The sequence below is a fragment of the Gossypium arboreum genome, chromosome 1 (assembly GCF_025698485.1).
Source record: "Gossypium arboreum isolate Shixiya-1 chromosome 1, ASM2569848v2, whole genome shotgun sequence".
NCBI lineage: Eukaryota > Viridiplantae > Streptophyta > Magnoliopsida > Malvales > Malvaceae > Gossypium > Gossypium arboreum.
In genome coordinates, this window is record NC_069070.1 from 111,189,552 (window position 1) to 111,196,401 (window position 6,850).

At 39.6% G+C, this 6,850-nt stretch overlaps 1 non-coding gene across 1 annotated transcript; it reads left to right on the forward strand.

The window, feature by feature from the left end:
- The first annotated feature begins 6,342 nt into the window (after positions 1 to 6,342).
- Positions 6,343 to 6,449, forward strand: LOC128282359 (small nucleolar RNA R71). Its single transcript, XR_008272618.1, has one exon. It is a non-coding gene; the product is annotated as a small nucleolar RNA R71 (small nucleolar RNA).
- The last annotated feature ends 401 nt before the right edge of the window (positions 6,450 to 6,850 follow it).

Below are 6,850 nucleotides of genomic sequence, written 5' to 3' on the forward strand. Positions count from 1 at the left end.
TCTCAATTTGGTCCGTTTTGTCCTTTATTTAGCTCGTTTTTGGCTCCTTTTGACTCTTGGTGCTCTCCTGGGTACAAAACATGAAATAAATAGATTAAAAGCACTAAAATCCACAAATCTAGTAGTAAACATCCATAAATATGCTAAGTATTTGGGGTAAAAACATTTATCATTTGGCGTTTATCAAATACCCCCACACTTAAGCATTTGCTTGTCCTCAAGAAAAATTCTCACTTCCTGCTAGAATTCATTCTTTTCAATCACATAATCAGTATTGATAATGTTACAAACTATTCCACGAAAAATTATACAGTGAGAATTTAACTATAGGGGCATTAAAGCCCCAAACAATCTAAATCAGATATTTTGATAATAAAATTATAGGTAAGCTCCTTCCTTTAAGTAATTAACTTTAGTCTTAAATACACAAGAGATGACATCCTCACTAAAGATTCACTCAAATCACTCAAAGTGTTTAAGGGTCAAGATTAAGCATTTGATTGTCTAACATGAAAAGTTATTACCATAGGCTTGCCTAAAAATCAAATCTCCACCACTTGTAAATGATATGATACACTAATCAAAAGGTCTTTTCATGGTTGTAATAGGTTTAGGTTATAGGTATGGATACAGGTTAAAGAACAGGGTTTAGAATCGAGATAATTTCAATACGTTACCCCACTATCAAAAACTTAATTACTGAATCACAAACAAATAGCTAGAACTATTTTACATGAGTTCATGACAACTTTAACTTGCTGAGAATTACACACATTTTTTTTTAGAACAAATCAAGTTAATACAATATGAAAATCAGACTTCATGATTCAGTAACAAAAAATAGTGAACATAGTGATGTAACAATATTAAATTCAATCTCAATAAAAAGGGTCAAAATAAGTAAGAGGATTTCAACAATAATAGGCTAATGGGTTAATGATGAGGGTTAATCAAACAAAAAGGTTAATAGGTTCAAAAGGGGTTCACTAAGGGTTTAATTATGTGGGAAGGCTTTTTATGGAGTCAATGGGTTAAATCGTAACTGCCTTTATCATCTCAGTATATCAAATCATATGTGTGATCTTGACATGTATAATCGAAGCAAGTTCTAGAATAACAGTTCAATGTTGACACACTCAAATCACAAAAGAAGTGAGCAAAAAAGAAAGCTATATGCTCAAAAGGCTCAAAAATCTCACCAAAAATTTGGGTTTTTGATGTCATTCCTGTATACTTAAGATTTCAAGATAATATCTCAATTTAGGAAAATAATCTAAAAATTTTAGTTCTTAAAATATCAACTTATCATGCTTGATTCTTTAATGTCCTATAATCAAATAATCATGCATAATTCCCATGGTCTAATTCATGACATACCAACAATAGTTATAGATCAATCAGAATTCATTCTATCAATATTATGAGAAAATCACTTAAGCACAAGACCAAACTCAGGGATTTGAGAATAATGCAAAAAGTTAGGTTCCATGTTCACCCCCACACTTAAGATATACATTTCCCTCAATGTACAAAGATAGACTAGTCAACATAAAGAAAATCATAAGAGGGAAAGAGGTGAAACTCCCTGTTAGAAGGATGCAGAGCTTGATTTTCAGGCTAGAGTGTTTGGGGAAAATGGTAGCGGTCACTGTTTTTGGCCAGATGAAGAAATTGGGTCGTTGAACACCGCACTCGTTAGGTATTGTTCCCTATTTGTTTCCTCATTGCGTAAAATATTCCTAGCAGCTTTACTTGGAAGTCTGTAGAATTATGAAGAGCTTATTAAGAGTTGGTGTGGAAGGGAGTGTAGTGGAAGTACTTGTTAGAAATACTAAAAAATGGAAAAGAAAAATTTACTAATATAGATATGTCATTCAAAATAAGAAAAATGAAATGAAAATAAAAATCAAAAGAAAAATAAGAATAAAATAAATAAAATAAGAATAAGAATAAGAATAAATAAAAATAAAAATAAAATAGGAGGATTCAATGATCCTCGTCGGTGGGGACCTCAGGTGGTGGTGCTGGAGGTGTGATGTGGAAGTGTTGGCACAGCTGCTGCATTATGGCCTGCATATCGTCCATCTGTCAGTCCCGTTGTTGATCTTGCTCATGGATCATCTCAAACTGCGTACTGCAGTACTGCTCGAAGTGGGCGAGTCGGTCAGAAAGATGTGCCAATAAAGCAGCCGCAGGAACTAGTCTTTCCCTAGGTGGGGCGGTTGAAGGTTCCTCGTGCTGTGGGGGAACATCATCAGGAATGTCCTCAAGGTCCTCCTCGTCAATGGCATAAGAGAGACGGTACTGAGAAGGGTCGGTCCCACGTTGGCGCTTGATCATCCGCATGTGTAACATAGCCGTGATGCCCTATGGGGACACCTGACCTATCAGTGTAAGCGTTGATAACTGGGCCACGGTGTTAAGGAGGCTGAAGTGTCTGGCAAGGCACGCCACGTAGAGGCCGATGGAGATCACTCCCTTCCTATGCCGCTCAGTCTGATGGCGAATGGCAAAAGTAATAAAGTAGGCCAAGTCAGTCACGTGTACATTCACCATGCACCATAAATAGTAGGTGTCGTAGGTGGTGAAATCGTCGGTGCTCTCTCTCCTCCCGGTCAATATGTGTGCCAAGATGACGTGGAGGTAGCGTAGGGAAGGAGCGAGGGCTGAGGCCTACGAGCGGCTGGGGTTGTAGGTAGAAGAGAGTGGTGCCAAAGCCTTCCAGCATAAAGAGAGGGAGATGTAGAGATTGCGTGGTAGTGCATTCATGTCCTCCTTCTCCTCCATAAATTCATCGGTGTAGAGTCCCAGAGCAACTTGAAACTCTGAGACACTCATCGCACTAACTAGACTGCCTAATCGGAAGTGAATGGTGCCTGGGTCGTCATTGTTCATCATCACCATCTGTAAATGAAAAGTAGAGCATAGTTCTAGAGTTAGCTCTAAATAAGTGGGCTCGGTAATAGCGAAGAATCGTTCCTATGGGTCTGTGGACAGGAGGGTGCGGATGGCATCAGCGAGCTAGACTTGCTCTACGGCAGCCCAATTGATGCAGCGACCTGTGGTGATAGGTCGTGTGCATAGTATTTGAAATAGCTCCTCCTGCGAAGCTTGTGGAAATTCAAGGAACGGGTGTCGAACTTCGGCTGTAGCTCGTACCAAAGAAGAACCTAGTCCCCTACGTCTTTTTGAGGAAGGGACCACGGCTTTCTTGCCCCTTGATGACGACATAATATACCTGAAAATATATGAGCATTGATAGAATCCAAGATACATTAGTAGTTAAGCAATAGGCCCAAAAACTAGTATATGCTATTTAGTTTTTTAAATAAATAAAATATAGAAAATTCTAAAGAAAATTCTTAACTTGTCTAAAACATATTTTTAATAGTAACAATATCTATGTAAAGCATAAAAAATACTAATGTAACAACACAAATTGGAAAAACAAGGTTAAGAAAGTGAACCAAGGGTTGTTATAAGGCAGTGCACAAGCGTGTGATGGCGAGCACGGGCGTGTGACGCGGAGAGGAAACCGTGTGGTGGGAAAATGGATGGTATAGGGAGGGTAAAATGGGGATTAATGTAAGTAGAGTGACTTTGAGGGTGGTTTGAGGGTTAGGGAAGTTAGAATCTAGGGAATGGTGGCCGGAATAGGGAGTAGGGGTTGAGGGAGGGTAGATTCCGGCTAGGGTTTTGAAATGAGGAAGAATATGAACAGTGGTTTGTTTATATAGGGGAGGGGCACACGGCCTAGGGCCACGCTCGTGTGCTGTGAGGGTAGCCCGTGTTTTTCAAATTTTTTCAAATGTGGTCATGCCCGGCTACTATCACACGCCTGTGTGTCTTGGGCATGTGTGGCACACGGCCATGTCGTACGGTCGTGCCTAGCTTTGTTCGCTTCTCTCACACCCGTGTTTTATGGTAGCACGCCCGTGTATTATTGTCCACAGTTTAATGGCACGGGCGTGTCGCACACCCGTGTCGAAGAAATAGAATAGAGCCTTGTCCTTGGCACGCCCGTGGTTTTCTATCCCACGCTCGTGTTCTTCCTATCAAGTTCACCCACGGCCATGTCGCATGGCCGTGGGGATTTATCGCACCCCGTATTTTGGGGAAATCATGTCCTGCTTCAACATGGCCGTCCCGCACGGCCGTGTCTCTTCCCCTGTTTGGCCACAGCTTTAGGCACACCCGTGTGCCTGGCCGTCTGTGCTAAAAAACTGTGCAATTCAAAGATTAAGTTAATGATTCAAAGTGTTAGAAATTAAAAAATAAAGAAATCAAAATATGTTAGTGCTCGGGTTGCCTTCTGAGAAGCGCTTTTTTATAGTCTAAGCTCGACTTACCTCTCTATTGAATGATCATGGTGGTTTGAGGAGTTCATACTCCTCGTTCCTGCTGTCAATCTTAAAATAAGGTTTTAATCGGGTGTTGTTTACCTTAAAAGTGCCGAACTTAGGATGACTCACCTCCACCGTACCGAATGGAAAAATACTGAGTACCATAAGATGGATTTCCTCATTCAGTGTGGTAGTGACAATGTGAGGATCAGCAATATCTAGTAAGACTTTATCGCCAGCCGTAAGTTGATTAGGAGAGGTATCGGGCTTGTTTTGGCGTAGTTTCGGTTTATCATGTTTTCTCGGTTTATGTTCTCGCCATTCGTCTAGCTCCTCAATCTGTAGCCTTCGTTCTTCATGGGCGTCTTTGTTCTTTTCATGATAGTAGTGCATTATCTCTGTTGTCTTGGTTCGAGAAGGTTCCTGCAAGGATGATTGAATATTAGTTTTATCATCGATAGGTTTTATAGCATTATCCTGAGTCTTAGGGGTTTTGACTGAATCGCGTGCTTGGAGTGTTGCTGCGTTGTCACCTGCACGAAGTGTTAGCTCCCCTGTGCCTACATTAATAATGGTTCTGGCAGTTGCTAAAAAGGGTTGTCCTAAAATTACAGGTACCTCGTTATCTTCATCCATATCTAAGACAACAAAGTCTACTGGGTAAATAAATTTATCAATTTTAACGAGAACATCTTCAATAATGCCCTTAGGAAATCTAACTATTTTGTCAGCCAATTGTATGCTCATCCTAGTCTATTTGGGTTTACCGAGACATAGTCGTTTAAACATTTTATAGGGCATAACATTTATACTTGCCCTTAAATCAGCTAAAGCATTATTCACAGATAAACTACCAATTAAGCAATGAATTATAAAACTCCCTGGATCTTGCAATTTTTTAGGTAGCTTATTCTTTAGAATAGCTGAGCAGACTCCATTGAGTTCCACATGTGATGTAGTGTCTAATTTCCTTTTATTGCTCAGAAGTTCCTTTAAGAATTTTGCTGAGTTGGGCGTCTGCGAAAGAACTTCAATAAAAGGTAAGTTAATATGTAATTTCTTTAAGAGTTTAACAAACTTACTGAATTGTTCTTCTGTTCTGTCTTTCGTCATCGCTTTAGGATATGGCACACGAGGTTCATGATTCGTACTTACCTGTTTGGGATTATTATCGTTTACCTCTTCTCGTCCTTTGTTCATCGCATTATTTTGCTGTATTTTTGGCTCGGGTGCAATGAATTCTTCCTTATCTTGGGTACTAATTGCATTGAGGTGTTCCCTCGGATTAGGTTTCGTATTACTTGGTAGGCTACTTTATGGCCGTTCGGAGATTAGTTTGGACAGCTGGCCTATCTGAGTTTTGAGTCCTTGTATCAATGCTTGTTGATTCTTAAGTGCAGTCTCGGTATTTTGAAAATAGGTTTCTGACATCGAGATGAATTTAGAGAGCATCTCTTCAAGGTTCGGCTTCTTCTCTTGTTGATAAGGTAGCTGTTGAAAACCTTGATAATTTTGTGGCTTTTGATTCTCTTGACCTCCCCAGGAAAAATTTGGGTGGTTCCTCCAACCTGCATTATAGGTACTACTGTATGGGTTATTTTGAGGTCTAAAGTTATTGTTACCCATATAGTTGACTTGTTCCTCTTCGGTTGTGGGATTGAAGGATTGATGTTCTATATGCACACCTCCTCCATTTGAGTCACACCTCATTATTGGATGTACCTACGTAGAACCAATAAAACTATCAATCTTTTTACTGAGAAGTTCTACCTAATTAGAGAGCATGGTGATTTAATCGATGTTATAAAAGCTGGCTGTTTTTGTTGGTTTAGTCCTCATGACTTGCCACTGATAGTTGTTCAGTGACATCTCCTCTATGAATTCGTAGGCACCTTCCAGTGTTTTATTATTGATAGTTCCGCCAACAGCAGCGTCAATCATTTTTCTTCTCAAAGGATTCACACCATTGTAGAACGTTTGAACTTGCAACTATATAGGTAACCCATGGTGAGGGCACCTTCTCAATAGATCCTTGTATCTCTCCCATGCATCGTAAAGTGTTTCTAGGTCCATCTGCACAAAAGAAGACATATCATTTCGTAATTTAGCCGTTTTAGCCGACGAAAAACATTTTAGTAAAAATTTCTTGGTCATTTGCTCCCAAGTAGTGATAAACCCTCGTGGTAACGAGTTTAACCATTATTTAGCTTTGTTTCTCAGTGAGAAGGGAAATAACCGAAGACGGATGGCATCATCAGAAACGCCATTGATTTTGAATGTATCGCAAAATTCCAGGAAATTTGCTAAGTGAGTGTTGGGATCTTCATCCTGCAAGGCATCAAACTGAACAAACTACTATATCATCTGAATAATGTTAGGTTTTAATTCAAAATTATTCGAAGCAATAGCAGGTCTAACTATACTTGATTCAGTTCCTGTTAAAGAGGGTTTAGCATAGTCATACATAGTACGTGGAGCAGGATTTTGATTAGCTGCAATTGCAGGAA